Here is a 20,444-nt window from a genome sequence, read left to right on the forward strand (position 1 = left end):
ACCAGTGGAGGAGACATCCCTACCAGGAGATAAGTGGAGAGGACATCCTTGTCACGTCTTGGGACCAGTGGAGGGGACGGACGCACAGGAACCGGGCGGCCAGAAGTACGGAAGGTGATGTCAAGCCACACGATCCCGCTGGCCACACCACACACCTGGCACACAGGTGCACACGTGCAAGCAGGCCTCCACCACGGCACGGCCCTCTAGCGGTGATGGACACGCGACAAGTCCCGGACGACCAGCTGATAAGGTCAGGGGTCAGCGAAACAGAACGACCCGCAACCACGTGGCACGTGTAGCGACGGCTGCGTCTGCCAGGTTATATCATGGCCACACCTGCAACCACAGATGCACCACAGTCCTCATGGACGCACCTGCAACCACAGATGCACCACAGTCCTCATGGACGCACCTGCAACCACAGATGCACCACAGTCCTCATGGACGCACCTGCAACCACAGATGCACCACAGTCCTCATGGCCACACCTGCAACCACAGATGCACCACAGTCCTTATGGACAGATACAGAGGGTCTACAGCATCACCGGACCTACGGCACAAGTCAGGGTAGGCAGGAGACCCTATAGGGACCTATGAACGAAGTGGTTAAGCGTCATTTTATTACGACCAGTCGTGGTGTAATCCGAACATCAAGACGTGGAACTGACCCGGGGTGCAAACATGCCATACTGAGGAGAGATGCCAAGGATGATACGCCAGTGGGGTTAGTAGTGCTTCATGAATGAATTAAGACAAGAGATTAAGTGAACTGCACAAACTACGTAAATCAAGAAGTTCCCGGTATAATCAAAAACAATAAAGCATACTGAGAGTGAATATCTCTTTCATACTAATACGTAACTCTTAACATCTATGAACACAGAGCCAAAATGGTGTGTCTCTTTTTTATGCTGTGAAGCTAAAGATTAAGATCATATCTGATATCAACGGTTGAGCCACAGGAGAGGTCAGCCACTATTTCCACCCAGATGTAACTGGGTCTCTTAGACCGGATGATGGATGAAGGGAGTCTCCGTGCTTCTCAGGAGGAGAAAAGATCCAAAGATTAAAAAGGATGGTTCACCTGGGACCACAAGGTTGGGAGGTGGGGGGAAGGGGACGCTGTTGTCTGTGATGGAGAAGTTACAGCAAGTGGGAGGTGGAGGTATTACGAAGCTGAGGAATCAAGATCACAAAACAGGATCGTCGAGTGGAAAAGGAGATTACAGAGCTAAGAAACATAATCCAAGAGTATGATACCGAGAAATGTAATCCAAGAGTATGATACTGAGAAATGTAGTCCAAAAGTATGATACCAAGAAATATAATCCAAGAGTATGATACCGAGAAATACAATCCAAGACTTTGATACCGAGAAATATAATCCAGGAGTATGATAACAAATATAATCTAAAAACATAATAACGTTGTAAAAGCGATAAAAGTAATTGTGCCGGAGAGATAAGAAGGCGCATCAGTTGGAGGTTCGTCCAAGAGAAGGGGGTCAGGAGGGTCTTCCCTGGATGCCCATAACACAGAGACCGGCGACTGGAGAACACACTGGACAGCAAACGCGAACCAATCGTGCGACTGAGCGACAGGCACACATGTTATTGACTGACGCTGCGGAAGAGACATTTGGGGACGTGGAAATAGAGGGACACAGTGAATAAGTAATTGAAACTACAAAGATGATGAAATATTCACCAGCAGAACAATCGGGAAGTACATGGTCTGTGGCATGGAAGGTTTTAAAGGGGAGAGCAGAGTATTTAGGATGCGTGCGTGTCGGGAAAGTAGAGGGTTCTGGGCGTTACATTACAGAAATGAAGATGGATGGAGCAATACAGCAGGGACTTGGCCCCCACAGGTGGGTACCATCAAACTTAAGAACTCGCATGAAACATTAGGAAAATAGACGTGATTCGTTGATGATTTTGGGCCTGGAAGAAACACGGAATGCTGACGACTACTACTACTACTACTAGAGGCTACAGACAGTGCAGACGTAGCTTCTACGATAAAAGAAACAAACAGAATCAACTGATAAAGACGCGAGAGGAGGATCAGTGATGACTATATCTAAACCGGGAGTTCTGCAGCCAGAGGGTATACATTCTTACACGCTAAGAAACTTTCTAACTAAAAAGGTATTCTGTGTCATATTCAAACAGAGGTGACAGACTGAGGAGAGAACGAGAGGGAAGGAAAAAAAATACATTCAAAAGACAAAACACAGGAGACATTGCAAGATGCCAGAGAATATGAAGTAAAGGAAATGTTAAGACTCCATATCACGAAGTGAATGCAGGTAGATTAGCCGTACATGGATACAAGCAAAAGTTCAAGGACCGAATTAGGGAAATCACGCATGATATCGCTGGAGTTGAGAAGAGAAGACTTATGAATGAGGTAAGTCCTGACCTAATCTTCCAGAAGGATATGTAACAAGAAGAAAACGTTAAGACAACGGAGGGGGACTGGCGCTCTTAATGAGGGGCAATACCAAGCTACAGGAGATACTGATGGATGGCTCAGTCAAGGAACACATGATAGAAAAGGACTATTTAATGGTGCTTATTATTCATAGTCCTGTAAAGATATTAAGCGAAACCAAACACTGATAACAATGAGGATATAACCAGGGTGTTGCTGGAGACTGACGAGGTATGTGCTGTTCGGAAACGTTGACAATCTGGTCGTGGAGGACGTTCAAATTACACAGAGATAACTTGGGAGAATGAAAGTCAGGGAGACACAAGACTTTAGCGCCTCTTGGCTCACCATATCACTGAGCATCCTGGAATCAGGAGGACTGATACAACATCATTTCTTGGTCTTATCTCGACGCAGAACAGCGTGGGAGTTGAGAATACCTGACATGACGCACCGGCCAGGGTGGGTGTGATCAAACCACGAACAGTGTAGAAGTGTATCAACAAAGATGATGAAGAAGAGATCAGGGACGCGGGAACACTAACAGGTGAGGGAGGAGAGACCAATACACCGGAGGACACAAGAGGAGAAGAACGACATCTACTGAGGATAAATATGGCGGACAATGGTACAACAATAACCTCATCTCGATAAATTAATTATCTGACAATACGGGGGGGGGCCATGTCGAAGACTGTTATTGGACATACGATGTGTTACAAATTATTGGGGACTTCAGAACAGAGAATAAATTGTAAAGACGAGTATAAAACTTTAATGTCCATTGGCTCGATATTGGTAAACGATATATGGCCTTGGGTCAGATGAGGGACGACAGAGGGACTCGGGTCGGGGGTGGGCCGTCAGCTCGGACTGATCACGAGGACTGGGATTGGTTGGTACCCAACCACTCACCACAACAAATCGCCCTGCCTGACACTCCCATACCTTCTGTACCGCCACCACCACCACAACCACTGTACCCGACCCTTCACCACCACTGTACCACCACTACCACAGTCACTGTACCCGATCCTTCACCACCACTGTACCACCACTACCACAGTCACTGTACCCGACCCTTCATCACCACCACAGCCTCTGTACCCGACCCTTAGCCACCACTGTACCACCACTACCACAGTCACTGTACCCGACCCTTCATCACCAACACAGCCTCTGTACCCAACCCTTCACCACCACTGAACCATCACTACCACAGTCACTGTACCCGACCCTTCATCACCACTGCCTCTGTACCCGACCCTTCGCTACCACTGTACCACCACAGTCACTGTACCCGACCCTTTATCACCACTGCCTCTGTACCCGACCCTTCGCTACCACTGTACCACCACTACCACAGTTACTGTACCCGACCCTTCATCACCACCACAGCCTCTATACCCGACCCTTCGCCACCACTGTACCACCATTACCACAGTCACTGTACCCGACCCTTCATCACCACCACAATCACTGTACCCGACCCTTCACCACCACTGTACCACCAGCACACCGCTACACTCCAGTCCCCCACTGACCCACATTCACGCCTGGTTCAGATGCTGGTCGCTGTAGCCACAACGTCCTCGCTCCCTGGTGCAGCTTATGAGATCCTTTTCAAATGAGATAATGACGGTCTTTACATCGCCATGATAGAATACCCGGGTCGCTACCTCCTGTACACCTGGCCCTTTTCTAGGGCGCACATCCTGGCTTGTATCGCCGCCATTGTGCCATTCCTTCACACTCTCTAAACTCTCTATAATGAGCTTCCACGTCAGTTGCCGTCTAGGATTTTACGCATTCTATTCAACATTTTTCGTCAAGAAGCAACAAAAAAAAAATAATCTGTAATTATGACTTCATCATAAGATTATTCTCACAGGATGTAATGGTCTCCTTCCTCTAAACTGTTATCACAAGCTTCTGGAGCAGATGTTGGCTTATTTCGTGTGCGACATGGGAAGATTGGCTGTAAATGTGGTTCCCTATGAATTAGGCAGGCCCAGGTTCGAGTTCTGGTCCGGGAAGCCAAAGTACGATCCATTAGGGTTACTTGGTGTGTGTGTGTGTGTGTGTGTGTGTGTGTGTGTGTGTGTGTGTGTGTGTGTGTGTGTGTGTGAAGAGATGAGAGATGGGTAGTATGTTTGAGGAAAGAAACCTACATGTCCAGGCTCTGAGTGAAACAAAGCTTGAGGTTAAAGGGGAAGAATGGCTTGGAAATGTCTAAGGAATAAAGCAAAGGGTTGGTGAAAGGACAAGAGCTGAGGAAGGAGTAGCACTACTCTTGAAGCAGGGGTGGTGGGAGTGTGTGAGCATAAAGTATATTCTAGAATGATGAGGGTAAAAATAAAAGTGGATGTCAAAAATGGGTGATTATTAGTGCTTATGCACCTGGTCATGAAAAGAAAGATTATGAGATGTATGTGTTTTGGAAGCAGCTGAGCGAGTGTGTCAGCAGTTTTTTTCATACTATACCGGTTGTTAGGAATGGGTGTTTTGAATGGAAGGTGATTAATAAAGCAGCTAAGAGTATAACTGGAGGGTATGGGATATTTAGTATCATAAATGGAAATGGTGAAGAGCTTGTGGAGCTGTATGTGAAAAAGTTCTGGTGATTTGGAATATCTGGATTAAAAAGGGGGACATACACAAGTACAAGTATGTGTGTAGGAGAGATGGTCAGCGGGTATTATTGGTTTACACATCAATTGACTGGCGTGTAAAAGAGAGACCTTTCGACGTAAACGTGCTGAGAGGGGCAGCTGGAGGTGAGAAGAGAGTGGTGAGAGTAAGTGAGTTTGAATGTAGAATGGCAAAGGGTGTGCGTAAATGAAGTGAGGGGAGTGGGTGAGGAATGAAAGGTATGCATGTGGCATGCGATAGGTGAGAGGTGGGCAATATAGAAAGGGTAGCGAGTGGTGGGATGAAAAAGTATAGTTGCTAGTGAATGAGAGGAGAGATGTTTGAGCAGTACTTACAAGGAAGGAGTGCAGATGATTGGGGGATGTACAAGAGGAAGCGGCAGAGGGTGAAGAGGAAGGTGTAGGGGTTGAAAAAGAGGGCAAATGAAAGTTGGGGTGAGCGAGCAACTCACCCCAAAGTCAACTTTAGGGAGAATAACAAAATTTTGGAAAGAGGTTGATAAAGTGCGAAATACAAAGAGAAGGAACACTAAAGAAGGGGGCAAAAGGGGAAGTGTTAACCTGGTAGCGATGCAGTGAGTATTCTGAGGGACAAATGTGTCTGATGATCGAGTGGTATAATGTAGAACTGCCGCAGAAGCAGACCTCACAAGGACAATAACCTAGTTCTCCCTGTGTTACACAATAACCTGGTTCTCCCTGTGTTAAACAAGAACCTGGTCCTCCCTGCGTGTCACATGGACCCTGCCTCTCCCTGTGTTACACAAGGACGTGGTTCTCCCTAGGTTGCACAGAGGACAACACTTGTGATGCCAGTCACCTGCTCTGGTATCGACAAACGGCGAGGAAAGTACATCGGGAGAAATATTTCATCTATCTTTTTTTTTCCTTCTTCACTCGCAAGTTGACCGTGGGAGGGGGAAGGGGGGGGACCTTGCTGACGTCAGAATGACGTCATGGATTCTTCCCCCCCCCCTCCATCTCTCCCTCCTTCCCCCAGAGGGCCCACCTCCCTCCCTCCCTCCTTCCCCCTGACGACATCCCCCACCCCCCCTCCTTCCCTTCCCGCACCCCTCCCTCCCTACACCCGTCGGAGCGTCACCGGAAAGAAGAAGAACGTCGGATGCCAGTCCTCCCTCTACCCACTGCACCAGCCCTCCCCCTACACTACATGCAAGTATGAATCATATGAAAATAAAAGTTCCCTGGGACGTCAACCCCACGTGGCAGGAGCTGCTGGAATGCTGGTGATGAGGCGAAAAAAAAGAAATTCCTCCCTTCCCATGGAGGCGTCGGGGGGTCCTCAGGCCGAGGTCCTCTTTGCCAGGTATGCTCAAGGAGGTCCTCCAATGTCTACAATACTGACTCGTGCGTCAGTCTTTGCCTCTTCACCCATGTCACGAGTCCATCACCATATAACAAGCCAGTACATCACACAGGAGATCACTTGACGTGGAAGGTAAAGGCGATCGTGTGGGCGGGTCTGTCTGCCGGGGGAGGAGGGTAGGGGGGAGGAGCGAGTGCCTGATGGGGGAGGAGCCTAGCGGAGTCCGGCAGTATATAAGGACGGGAGGGAGGCGAGCACGCGACTCCTGGTACACGGGCCACGAACGCTCAGGTGAAGAGCATCGCACCTCGGGTTCTCCTGACTGTGACTCCCTCGCTTGTTGTTGGTCGGTACCCTCCGGGCACACGGATACCGCCACCACCGCTGCACATACCAACCTTTCTCCACACAACGACGTCCAACCGTAAGTACACGCAGTTCGTATCCCGCTTGTTGTAGGGGGGAGAGATGGGAAGGGAGTTGAGGGTCAGGTCGGGTCGTGCTTCTGGGTTCCAAAAGTGACCGTACATCTGATACTGTCTCCCTAGCGGGTCGTCGTTGCTCGCTACATCCCCGACACGACCCTCATATCTGGACGTCTCCCGGACCATGTGCCGTTCGAGGGGGCACCCTCCCCAAATACTGCCGGAGCGGGATGAGTGGGAAGGGCGGGGTGGGTGGTTCATGAAGTACCCTCCGTGCCACTGATGAGTTGTGGTGTGGGAAAGAGTGTTGGGTTATCTCCCCACCACTACCAGACCTGGGTGTGGGCAGGTTTCACCCTCCCCACCACCACCGCTGCTACATGAGGTTGTGGGGGAGACCTGTGAGAAATCACTACTACCACATCGCCCTACTACCTTATCTTCGTCCCAGACCAACACTTATAACAGACCTCATCCCTCATCCCCCCTGCGTCTACCAGGAACTCGTGTACCTGCAAGACAGGACCTGGTCAGCGGCTGGGCTGCAGGGCGCACAACTGAGGGTGTTGCTCTGAGTCGAAGTGAGTGTGAGTGTGAGCGGCGAGTGTGTCCTCAGGAGGGTGGAACAGAGTGCGTGACTTTATCGGCTCAGTCAAAGACCAACGCAATCACGTTATCCCTAAGTGCATCGAATTCAAACGGGACACAATGAGATTGGAATGCAATAAACAGAACACTCAACCTCTTGAGTGCGACGGAACGACCTTCGAGCACGAAGAGATACGACCTCTCAATATGGTGGCCAAGCTTCTGACCTGACCTTAAAAAGCTTTAGGGTCAGGTCGTCATACCCAAAGGTTGTAACCGTCGTGCCCAGGGGTCGTACCGACCTCCTGGGAAGGTTTGAGCGTCTACTGGGAATGACTTATGAGGGGGTTCGTGTCTAAGACTTAGGGTAATGGAGGAAGCGACTGGCTCAGGTGATCGTAAAAGGTCGGGTAATGGTCGGACATGGCCAGTCATGAGTTGCTGTACGAGACAGTAGCTCTCCATGGCAGGTTATATATATATATATATACTCTCACATCTGGGGAGGTTCCAGTTCTATATATTTACTACAAACGGTCTATCCAAATGCAGTCCAACTTAACCAACTCTCCCGGTCGCGCCTCACAGCTTGACCCATTTGTCCTACGCTGCAATGCTGGTTCGCTTTCCCCTTCCTCTGTATCGGTATTACTCTTAATTTCTCTTCCCGACACCTGGCTGCCTGTGTCCCTCCGCCATTACCTCGACCACGTAATACTCCGAGCAAGTTACTGCGTTACATGACTGCAGTCTGGCCGCGGGCGACTCTAAAGTTGGCTGTCTGCATAAACGCGTCTTCCTCTGAACTGTCAAGCGTCGACACTCTCTACAACCCCCTCCTCACACACACACACACACCACAACCCACGTCTTTCCCTAACACCTACGAGTTCCTCCTTTTTCAAAAGGCAGATTCTACACATCGTCCATAACTCTGAAAATACTTTGTTTCTTTCTCGCTATTATACCTTAATTACGACCTGGACGTGGCCATCTATCCGTCGCTGGAGACCTGAACATATCAAGTCCACATCTTCAAAGTGACGTAGACAAAAGTGAAGGACTGAGGTCATAAGTAACACATGAATCTTAATATCGAGTAAGTGAAAAGGTTTACATATCGGCAGCAAAAAGGGGAAAGGCAAGCAACAGTATGAATTCTCCTGACCAGCAGAATGTAAAGGAGGAAAAAGACTGCGCGATAATCTCTGGTGACCGCAAACCAAGCAGTGCACAGAAGCAGTGAAAGGAGTGAACAAAATTCTTGGATTCACTGGTAGGACCTTCGAATTCATAGTCCAGGGAAACCATCATTTAATCCTTACAATTCATTGGCTCGTCCCCATCGCGAACACTGCCCACTGTTTTGGCCGCCCTGCCTTAAAAAAAAGGACAAAAAGGAAATGGAGTTACCGACATGATTCCCGGACTGAGAAACAAATCCTACGAGAGCAGATCAAACGACTTGAATCTATGTAGCTTAGGAAAATGGAAAGGCTAAGATGTGATCTAATACGAGTATCCATAACGATCAAGGGGCTTTGATGATCTTGATCTATCGAGTCACTTTTAAGATCTCCCTCGTCGTCTGATGTCACTCGCAGTAACTGACAGACACTTTTAAGATCTGCCTCGTCGTCTGATGTCACTCGCAGTAACTTGTTTCCCTTCAAGTCCACGCACGACCCACAGCATTTGCGCCTCCTCAGCCACACTGACAATCTGCAGGTTATTATCTCTGTGAATCCTCTGTATATGTTCTACCATTAACCACACTAACCTGTGAGTTCCTCATGCCTTCCACTTTTACAAAGAACCTCGAAAGAACCCAATGGGTCTGTTGCCGTTTGAATTAATTTGTGTGTGTGTGTGTGTATATATATATATATATATATATATATATATATATATATATATATATATATATATATATATATATATATATGTATATATATATATATATACACACACACTATGACACTCCCAGTGGCGGTGAGCGGCTTACTGAGAGTTTCGGGAGCTCCATAAAAGAGGTTCCTTTGGCTGGAATGCAAGGTATTCACTCAAACAATTTTACTCTCTCTCTCTCTCTCTCTCTCTCTCTCTCTCTCTCTATATATATATATATATATATATATATATATATATATATATATATATATATATATATATATATTCCTATAAGTCCATGGGGAAATGAAATACGTTAAGTTCCCAAGTAGTGCACTTTCGTGTAATAATCACATCATCAGGGGAGATACAAGAAAGAAATATTACAGTCAGATGATACACAACGAAAAGACGTGTGTGTGTGTGTGTGTGTGTGTGTGTGTGTGTGTCTTTATTTAGAACTCCTCCCCCAGCCACTGGTGAGATGGACGGGCCTGGTTTCAAAACAGGTTGTGAAAGGCGAGCAGAATGGTCGAGCTTTTGAGGCGAGTCATGAAAAAGAGGATGTGCCTCCCTCCCTCCCTACCTACCTGCCTGCCTACCTACCTCCCTACCTACCTACATCCCTCCCTACATCTCTCCCTACCTACCTACCTCCCTACCTACCTAACTCCCTACCTACCTACCTACCTACCTCCCTACCTACCTCCCTACCTATCCAACTAACTACCCCCCTACCTACCTACCTACCTACCTACCTACCGAACTCCCTCTCTCACTCCCTTCTTACCTAATCTCTGGTGGCGTCGTGTTATTTTAGACATTGCAGTATGGTGTGGCGTGAGGCTAGGAGGGGGACGACTGGCCTGTACTCATGGTGAGGTGCTAACTCCAAGTCATGTGAGTATGGTGGCAACATGGTGGCAACATGCTAGTGACACAGATGTGCAGAAATGAACACAAGAATGAGACGATGACGAGAGGTACAGATGAGTAAGCTAGACACACACACACACACACACACACACACACACACACACACACACACAAACACACACACACACACGGCCGCATCCCAACCGCTGTGAATATCATCAACACAGCAGACCACCATCCCAGGACTTATGTAAAGTCTCTCTTCGCTTAAGAGACCCTTCCTTCATGTGGTCCCAGTTTATATAACGTACAGTACATGGAAGTTGTACCTTCGGCTGTCAATTTCACAGTTTATCATTATTGTTATTATCACTATAATCAATATTATTATTATTATTATCATTATTATTATTATTATTATTATTATTATTATTATTATTATTATTATCATCATTATTATTATTATCATTATTATCAATATCAGTTTTTATTTATCATTATTACCATTACTGCATCAAGCTTGTCTCGCCAAAATATTCTTTTGGCAACACTTCAGCTCCTCCTGACGTACACTGGATCTCTCGTGGGTCATCATCATCACACTCGCTCGCCTTCGAGCACCAGTCCAGGGCTGCAGCACCCCTCTCCTCCGTGCCCCATGCTGCCCATGACTTGCACATCACCACTCGCCCCACTCCTCACATGCCCATACCAGACCCTGTGTTCCGCACTGTCATCTCTCCGCTAAACAAACGCCCGGGTCACCACCATTCAGCTATAAAGCCATACGTCCACAAGGGCGTGTCGCCCGAGCAACACTCAGCTCCCAGGGGGTCCTCCTGACGCAGGGGTACCTGGCCATGGTTTCCAACGTTACCGCCATCTACGTCGTCACAAACACAGACAGCATCTCTCTCTATCAGGCCCCAAGCTCTCGACTTAGGATACGTTATCAAGTCGACATACTGTCTTCCCCATACACCATCCACGACACTGAGTCACCATCTTGAACCAGTGCCTCCGTCACTGTATGATCCAGCTTGTGTAATGGGTGATAGATAACTTATCATACAAAGAGCGACGATAGATCGTGATATCTTCACAAAGTCTACGCCTGAAGTGACTGATAATTGCCGACCTTGACATCTCCCGCCACATATGGCAACCGAATGAAAAAAAAAAAATCAAACCTGTGTTTCAACTTTCATTTTTTTTTTTAATTTCATGATGTGTTTCTGGACATCTGACGCAACACCTGGGACTATAACAGAAGGCAGTAGGCTTCTCTTCCGCCACCGTCCTCACACATACCTGACGTGCACACAGGACCTGCCCAGGTGGCATGGGTTCCCTACCCACACCTCGTGCACACAGGACCTGCCCAGGGTTCCCTACCACACCCACTTGCGTCTCCCTCCGGGTAGCCAGTGCATCAAAGACACGCTCACTAGAGGGAGGAGATACGACGGAGGTTGTGAAGCAGTGGACATAACGTATACATCTCTACATCTTTGAGACTCAATGCATTGGACCAAATTTCCAACAGTCACAGTGTAGCGCCCACAGCAGGGAGCCTGTACCAGATATAAGTATAGGAGTATAAGTTTAGTAGTATAAGTTTGATTGTGTGAAGAGTATGTAGTGGATGTGTTACTTTGCGATGGAGACCTGTGGGTCGTGTGTGACCTGAAGGAGAAACTCGTTACCTGTGACTCTGACCTAGGGAGAGACCTGTTACTTGTGTCTGCGACCTGAGACAGACCTGTTACTTGTCCTGCGACCTGGGACAGAGCTGTTACTTGTGCCTGCGACCTGAGACAGACCTGGCACTTGTGCCTGCGACCTGGCAGAGACCTGTTACTTGTGTCTGCGACCTAGGCAGAGGCCTGGTACTTGTGCCTGCGACCTAGGCAGAGACCTGTTACTTGTGTCTGCGACCTAGGCAGAGACCTGGTACTTGTGACTGCGACCTAGGCAGAGGCCTGGTACTTGTGCCTGCGACCTGAGACAGACCTGTTACTTGTGCCTGCGACCTGAGACAGACCTGTTACTTGTGCCTGCGACCTGAGACAGACCTGGTACTTGAGCCTGCACCCTAATAGGAGACCTGCTGTTATGACCTGGGAGGACCTGTTATTTGCGTCTGTTATCTGTGAAGTGATCCGTTGCTGGTGACTGTGGTCTTCTCATGGTCTTATATAACTCGTAATACACACCTGTGGTCTTCCTAGCCTTTACACAGCTTATGTGATCTTTCCATGGTCTGTTTAGGTCTCGGTACACACCTGTGGTCCTCGCAGCGTTTCTTTACGTTCTGGTATACATCTGCATTCTCACCATAGTTAATCTATGTCCTGTTATACATCTGTGGTGTTACCCTAGTTTAACCTTATCTCTTGGTATACACATATGGTCTTCCCAGGACATACCTCAACCCCTGGTATACACCTGCAGTCTTCCCAGGGTTTACCTTAACCCCTGGTATACACCTGTGGTGTACACCGGGAGTCGAGGCGTATTCTCTCCCCCGCCGGAAACACAAGTTCCAGGCGAGCCATCCGCTGGTGGAGTTGCGTCCTCGAACCACCGGATCCTCAAGCCCAGTCTTCTATTAGCGTCCATCTCCCCACCCGGCGAGCCACAGATGTTCCCATCCGACCAGCCAAAGATCTCTCCACCCGAACAGCCACAGATCTCCCCCACCCGACCAGCCACAGATCTCCCCCACCCGACCAGCCACAGATCTCCCCCACCCGATCAGCCACAGATCTCCCCCACCCGACCGACCAGCCACAGATCTCCCCCACCCGACCAGCCACAGATCTCCCCCACCCGACCAGCCACAGATCTCCCCCACCCGACCAGCCACAGATCTCCCCCACCCGACCAGCCACAGATCTCCCCACCCGATCAGCCACAGATCTCCCCCACCCGACCGACCAGCCACAGATCTCCCCCACCCGACCAGCCACAGATCTCCCCCACCCGACCGACCAGCCACAGATCTCCCCCACCCGATCAGCCACAGATCTCCCCCACCCGACCGACCAGCCACAGATCTCCCCCACCCGACCAGCCACAGATCTCCCCCACCCGAACAGCCACAGATCTCCCCACCCGACCAGCCACAGATCTCCCCCACCCGACCAGCCACAGATCTCCCCCACCCGACCAGCCACAGATCTCCCCCACCCGACGAGCCACAGATCTCCCCCACCCGACCAGCCACAGATCTCCCCCACCCGACCAGCCACAGATCTCCCCCACCCGACCAGCCACAGATCTCCCCCACCCGACCAGCCACAGATCTCCCCCACCCGACCAGCCACAGATCTCCCCCACCCGATCAGCCACAGATCTCCCCCACCCGACCAGCCACAGATCTCCCCCACCCGACCAGCCACAGATCTCCCCCACCCGATCAGCCACAGATCTCCCCCACCCGACCAGCCACAGATCTCCCCCACCCGACCAGCCACAGATCTCCCCCACCCGACCAGCCACAGATCTCCCCCACCCGACCGACCAGCCACAGATCTCCCCACCCGACCAGCCACAGATCTCCCCATCCGACCAGCCAAAGATCTCTCCACCCGACGAGCCACAGATCTCCCCCACCCGAACAGACACAGATCTTCCCCACCCGACCAGCCACAGATCTTCCCCACCCGACCAGCCACAGATCTCCCCCACCCGACCAGCCACAGATCTCCCCCACCCGACCAGCCACAGATCTCCCCCACCCGACCAGCCACAGATCTCCCCCACCCGACCAGCCACAGATCTCCCCCACCCGATCAGCCACAGATCTCCCCCACCCGACCAGCCACAGATCTCCCCCACCCGACCAGCCACAGATCTCCCCATCCGACCAGCCAAAGATCTCTCCACCCGACGAGCCACAGATCTCCCCCACCCGAACAGACACAGATCTTCCCCACCCGACCAGCCACAAAGAACTGGAAAAAGATCTGCTCGTGGATACACAACAGACAACGACCAACCCAGAACATGTGTCGTACTCCAGGAGTTACTTCGAGTGTGAGCGTCTTCGGCCAAGTGACTCGGTTCGAAGCCCGCTCTCTCGAGCAGCGAAGCCAAAAGCATCAGTGATACATCGGAACAGTTTATGCTAATGCACGGAGCGTTCGCAACAAATTTTCAGAATTCGAATAAATTGCTCTGGAGAAAAATTATGATACGACAGGCGTTTCAGAATCCTCGTTAGATAACAAAAACAGATTCGTCTGAATTCACTCGTTGTAATGGTGAACAAACTCGTGGGTAACGTCTTACCTCGAATCAGGCGAAGTAATTTTTCCTTCAAGAGATAAAGAGTAGTTGAAGTCAGTGCCACAGATGCGTTGAAACACAGTCTTGTAAAAATATTCGGCTTCAAACCCACGAGTAATATCATTTGCCCCTCCTCATGTACACGGTAGGTCCACCACACGTCTTTCTATTCATCTATTTTCTTCTACGGTGGAGACTCTCCAGTCACGGACGAAAGTGCACATCAAGGCTGGGATTCAATGAAAGAGGTGAACGAAAAGAAAAAAAAAAAAAGACGAAGGAAAATATCTAAGAATTTTAGAGGAAGCGAAAATCGACTAGAATATTCCGTAGGTTTCTGTTCTCTTCCACTGTCACACAGTCTCGTTATGAACCAGTGGTCTGTTGCTGTTTGCAGTCAGATGTGTTCAGATCCCATATTACGTCTCACCCAACACTCCTTCCTTCCACTATGGCTCCTGGAAGCCTCACAGGGGTCAGCTGCCGCAAGATAAACACTGCGGGAAATACTGGAAACACGTACTCCTGTGCATTTGGCCAGCTGACACTCGTCACTGTTGCCGCTGGCAACATCCGGGAGACATTATACAGTGTCTTTAGACTTGAAGGTGTCACAATATCCACTGGAAATATCCTGGACACTTGCTGCAGGCTCCTGACACTTGATGAAAACATATGCGACATATTCTGCAGGTTCCTGATTCTCTTGCACTCCGGCCGTAATAGTGAGTAATGGTCAAGTCTCAGAATGGTCAGACGTAATAAGTGGTGTGCCACAGGGATCAAGTCTTGGGACCCGTCCTCTTTCTCATATACATTAACGGTATTGATACTAACGCTTCACTGTAAAGATGTCGAAATTCGCGGATGAAACTAAGGTGGGAAATAAACCTCACAACAACAGAATCTGAACAGATATAAGTTGACTTGTGACGCGTACTGTAAGGTCTTGGCACACTTGATAGCTCCAATGTGAATGTTCCTCCCTCCTGAGTGCTATTGACTAAAAGGAGATATTCAAGTGCATTAGGATTACCTCTGATATCTGTTTCACACGAAACGGGCACAGTGAAGTGTCCCGTATTATGCACATGTACGTAAAAAATAAAGTGTTCGATTCTTGGTGTTTCGTCGACAGGTAACTGAACTAGTCCTTTTTGGGTAAGTGTGATTATTGTTTGGGATTGCTGCTCGAGAGTCGTCACGTCAACTCACTTCCACACCCGTCGGGGGCAAGATTCTCATTAATCGCTAATCCTTTATTAAGATTAATCGTCGTGGCTTGACTGGATCATTGCCATGGCGTGTTATGTCTCGGGTTTCTGGTTGAACGGTCGGATCAATGACACACAACTTACCTCCAGGTTATTCCCTGACCGTCTCCCCACCTGGCCATGACGTCCCTGACCGTCTCCCCACCTGGCCATGACGTCCCTGACCGTCTCCCCACCTGGCCATGACGTCCCTGACCGTCTCCTCACCTGGCCGTCTCCCCACCTGGCCATGACGTCCCTGACCGTCTCCTCACCTGGCAGTCTCCCTACCTGGCCATGACGTCCCTGGCCGTCTCCCCACCTGGCCATAACGTCCCTGGCCGTCTCCTCACCTGGCCACGTAGTCCCTGGGCGTTTCCTCATCTGGCCATGAAGGCTTTGTTCCTCATCTGTCCACGCAGCCCATGGGCCTTCCTCAACAGGTCATGCAATCCTTGTTTCTCACCTGGCCTTGCAATCATTGTTCCTCACTTCGCCATGCAATCCGTGGCCTCCTCCTCTTCCCATGCAGTTCTTGGCCTCCTAACCTGGCCATACAGTCCCTAGCCTTCCTCACCTGGCCATGCAGTCCTTGTTCCTCACCTGGTCATGCAGTCCCTGGCCTCCTCACCTGGCCATGCAGTCCTTACCCTACTCTCTGACCATGCAGTCCCTGGCCGTCTCCTCACCTGGCCATGGAGTCCTTACCCTACTCTCTGACCATGCAATCCCTGGCCTCTTCACCTGGCCATGCAGTCCTTGGCCTTCCTCACCTCGCCATGCAATCCTTGCCCTACTCTCGGACCATGCAGTCCCCTGGCCTCCTCACCTGGTCATGCACTGTTTTCAACCACTAATGCGTCGTTTAAAGCTTTATGGCTGTATCGCGTGCGTCGTCCTGATTTCTCTCCTGTTGACACGATACTGTGCCAGGCCTCAAGGAATTCCCAGGCACCGCCTCTATCAGCCAACCCCGCTGGTAAGAGATTCAATTCTGCCATTTTTTTTTTTTTCCTAAGTGTGTTAGTTGTTTTTTTCGGTTCCACGCGGATCTGTTGCCCAGTTTCTTTCGTGAAGATATTACTTGCCTTCCTGGAGAGCAGGAGGCAACTCTGCCCCTGGCGGACCGCCCTTGTGCGAGGGACTATAGAGAGTGGCTTGTCCACCCTCCTCTCTGGCCCACCCTGGTCCGCTGGGAGGTCCGTGGAGGCAGTTTGCCACCACAGACCTCCCTGGGCCAGGAGTGGGCCGGCGTCTGTATACAGTCATCGATGAAACACCCCCCGGGCGACATATTCGTCTCCACCATTTTTCCGGGAAAGTTCACAAACAAGCCCTTCCTCCTGCAGGAGGAAATAATAAAATGCCTCTGGAAGGGAACTTGCAAATCATTAAACGTTGTTACCTTAGAAAAGAAAAAGAAAAAAGAGACGAGACGGGACACATATACAAGCAAATAAGACTCAAATAAGACTCAAATTAACAAATCTAAAGGCACCTTGAGCAAAAATCACATCCTTGTGTTTTCAGTGATTAACGAAGTCTTCCAAAACGTAGTGAATGTCCCGACATCCACCACAGGGCCTTGATGGTCGGCTTCCAAGTTACATATCATCGTTGACCGAGTGGCAACAGCGCAACAACACTCTGGGGGAATCCCCCGTCACAGTTTCTGTCTCAGTTTACACAAAGAACGAAAGACAACTTTTAGTACCGTACAGCCTCGCGCACGTAAATCCTTAAGGCGAGCCAGCGGACATGGTAAGGAGTCCAGCTTCCGACGGAGACGTAAGAACAGCAAGTCATTCGTGAAGCCTTGGCGACGCTGGGACGTGTGTGTGTGTGTGTGTGTGTGTGTGTGTGTGTGTGTGTGTGTGTGTGTGTGTGTGTGTGGGTCGTCGATGCCACACAATCCAAGGGACAGCATCATGGATCCTCTGCCTTGCACCACTTCTACCATAGGGGGACAAGTAATGGTCTGCTAATTTTGCCTCCTCACAGTAACCTCATAAAGACCATGGGCCTTACCAGGAAGAGGCCGGCTGGCTGCTGCGGTCACACAGCGCCTTGCGGAGGGGCCCAGGATACCGCTGTGGCATACGCGACCTTCCGCGAGGGAAGAAGTTTAGTGGTATCCGCAGCAGGAGGCACAGCAGCGAGGAGGTGCGGATGATGGCAGGTGTTACCGGAGACAACGGGTACGAATGGCGGAGGCGAGGCCAACGGCAGGGAGATACGAGGACGGCAGTAAGACCCAAAGGCAAGAGGAGTACGATAACGGAGTTGCTGCTGGCGACGGCATTCTTTCGTCGCGAGTCCACACACACACACACACGTCAAGGACCTCCAGCTCCGGCAACCAATGGACGTTATCTCAGGTATTCACGGCCCCAGACTCTGTTACAGAATTCCAGCAGATGGAAGGCTATATCCGCAAGATAGGGGTTCCAGCAGATGGAAGGTTGGAGCCCTCAGTGAAGCGTTCCAGTAAATGGGAGGCTACAGCCTCCCGTGCTAGGGTTCCAGAGGATTGAAGGCGACGGCCTCCAGTAAGGAGGTTCCAGGAGGTAGAAGGCTAGATCCTACTATAACAAAAGGTTTCCAGAAAAGGGAAGAATGATCTTCCTCCTATTCACGTCAGCAGAGAGTTTCCACAAGCAGGATCTACACCCCCGACAAAGAGGCTTCACCAGCAAACAGGGCGAATAAGTCTGCCGCTTTACATACCTACACAAGGAACTTCCCCAACAAAAAAGGGCAAGGAAAATTAGCCTCTTACGCACGCAAAGAAGATTTCATAACCAAAAGGCGAATAATTCCCCCGTGCGGATCAGGAGCAGCGATGGTTCTCACATAAAACTCCAGGTAGTCTGAACCTCCAGGTAGTCTGAACCAGTTATCTACTTCAAGAAAAAACGAAAAAGTTTTTCATAGCCCCTCCCCCCAAGAAAAAAAAATGCGAATAATTTTTTTGCCTGGTTACATGTTTTCCGATGAGAAAAATGAAAGAAAAAATCGTGCGATGCGCCACTGGCAGGAGAGAGAGAGAGAGAGAGAGAGAGAGAGAGAGAGAGAGAGAGAGAGAGAGAGAGAGAGAGAGCCGGTAGCGGCCTTTGAACATGGTGTGTGCTGCCGGGGAAGGAGTGCGTGGGCCGCCAGGGGTAGAGTGCGTGGGGGACGTCCTCCCCAGTACACCGTGGCCGGGGGAGCCATTCAACTCTCCTCACTTTTGATAGACTTGTGGCTGCGAGGAGCAGAGGAGTGGAAGCACTCAAGGAAATTATTGTCCCTCTCCTGCTGTTGTGCTGAGCGGCCGGGTGGGTACCTAGACCATGGAGTGTCTGCTAATGTGGCGGGGATGTAAGCAGATATCTTGGCCATGTTTTTTCCCTGCTTATCTTGGCGAGGTAGGATTACTGCTGTGATGTGTGGCACATCTACTTATCTTTGTTCTGTTCCTCTGGGTCTCCCGGAGAGGGAGGCAGGGACCTCGTCTTTGCTTTGGTTACCTTGTTGTTAATTAGCATATTTCGCTCGTGCTGTTTTGGTTATAATGATGATGGTGAAGTTGTCTTGACTTAATGACGTTACAACAGCTATCATGGTTACAACACTAAAGTTGTGTTCATTATGTAGTGTGTATTTTCGTGATCTTACTGTGGCCATCCTGGCGTTGTCTGTCGTGTCGATGTACATTATACTTACGTTTATGGTAGCTCAGTGTTACCACACACGAAAGGTTATCATATTCAAGGAAATTCTAAAGATAATTATGAAAATGACAGTATTACAGAAGCTAACTTTAACTAACACAAACGGCTTAAAAATCTTTAAAGTTAGGGATTAAGTTAACAGTTAATTAGAGTAACTACGACTGGAAGCTTTACACTATACAGACGTTTAAGTCCTCAAGGAATAAGTTATCATACCATAAGAACTTAGTCATCCTACTCAAGAGATCAACTACTGATAGTGTTCAGGGTTCGATAACCTGGAAGGTGGGTTTCGAGCACTTGTACCCTTATGTGGTACGAAGGGGCGATACTCTTTCCCTGGAGTCCTGTGTCTCATGTGTGTAAGTGACAATACTCAGCGATGTGGACGCCTGCTGGAGTGAGTCTGACGTTCTCCCTCAAAGGGGTAGTGGAGGGACGAAAGACCTCCTCAGTTAGGGAGCAACTCCTGTCGTAGTCTATACGTGAAAACTGCCATAAAGATAAAAGCATAAACAGGTAGTAATTTAGATGTGTAAATAGGTTATGTAGCGTGAAAATAAAGGCTTCTGTATCGTTATGTTTACCGAGTGAACGATGGAACTACAGAGCGCAGAGGGAATTTCATCAGATGAAAACTATAATGTGGGTCAGTTGACCAGGAGGGTGTACTGGCTGGTCGTCAGCTGGTGCTCCTGATGAAGGGCGTCAGAACTACATCGCCACCCGGTACCATGCCGACGACCCTGACCCACCACCCGCCCCAATGACGACTTCTCACCCCACCGCCCCGTCGACAGCCTCCTCACCACCAGCGGATCGCCACCTCCTACACACACACACACACACACACACACACACATACACACACACACACACACACACACACACACACACACACACACAGTGTCTGTAATTGAAAGCTGGTGAAGCAAGTCCGTAGGGCTAGTGCCATGCGTGCGAGGTAGTGACGCTGAGCGACACACA

At 49.7% G+C, this 20,444-nt stretch overlaps 1 protein-coding gene and 1 long non-coding RNA gene across 2 annotated transcripts in view; one reads left to right on the forward strand and one right to left on the reverse strand.

Moving 5' to 3' along the window:
* The window catches only part of LOC139762361 (uncharacterized), a 209,094-nt gene that overhangs the window by 99,170 nt on the left and 89,480 nt on the right, over positions 1–20,444 (reverse strand). The gene's annotated exons all lie outside the window — the stretch shown is intronic.
* Positions 6,686–20,444, forward strand: part of Dh31 (diuretic hormone class 2) — a 112,587-nt gene continuing 98,828 nt past the window's right edge. The window contains exon 1 of the mRNA XM_071687128.1: positions 6,686–6,843. The gene's annotated coding sequence lies outside the window, so the exon portion shown is untranslated. The remainder of the gene's footprint in view (positions 6,844–20,444) is intronic.

Source organism: Panulirus ornatus, chromosome 43 (genome assembly GCF_036320965.1).
Source record: "Panulirus ornatus isolate Po-2019 chromosome 43, ASM3632096v1, whole genome shotgun sequence".
NCBI classification, from domain to species: domain Eukaryota; kingdom Metazoa; phylum Arthropoda; class Malacostraca; order Decapoda; family Palinuridae; genus Panulirus; species Panulirus ornatus.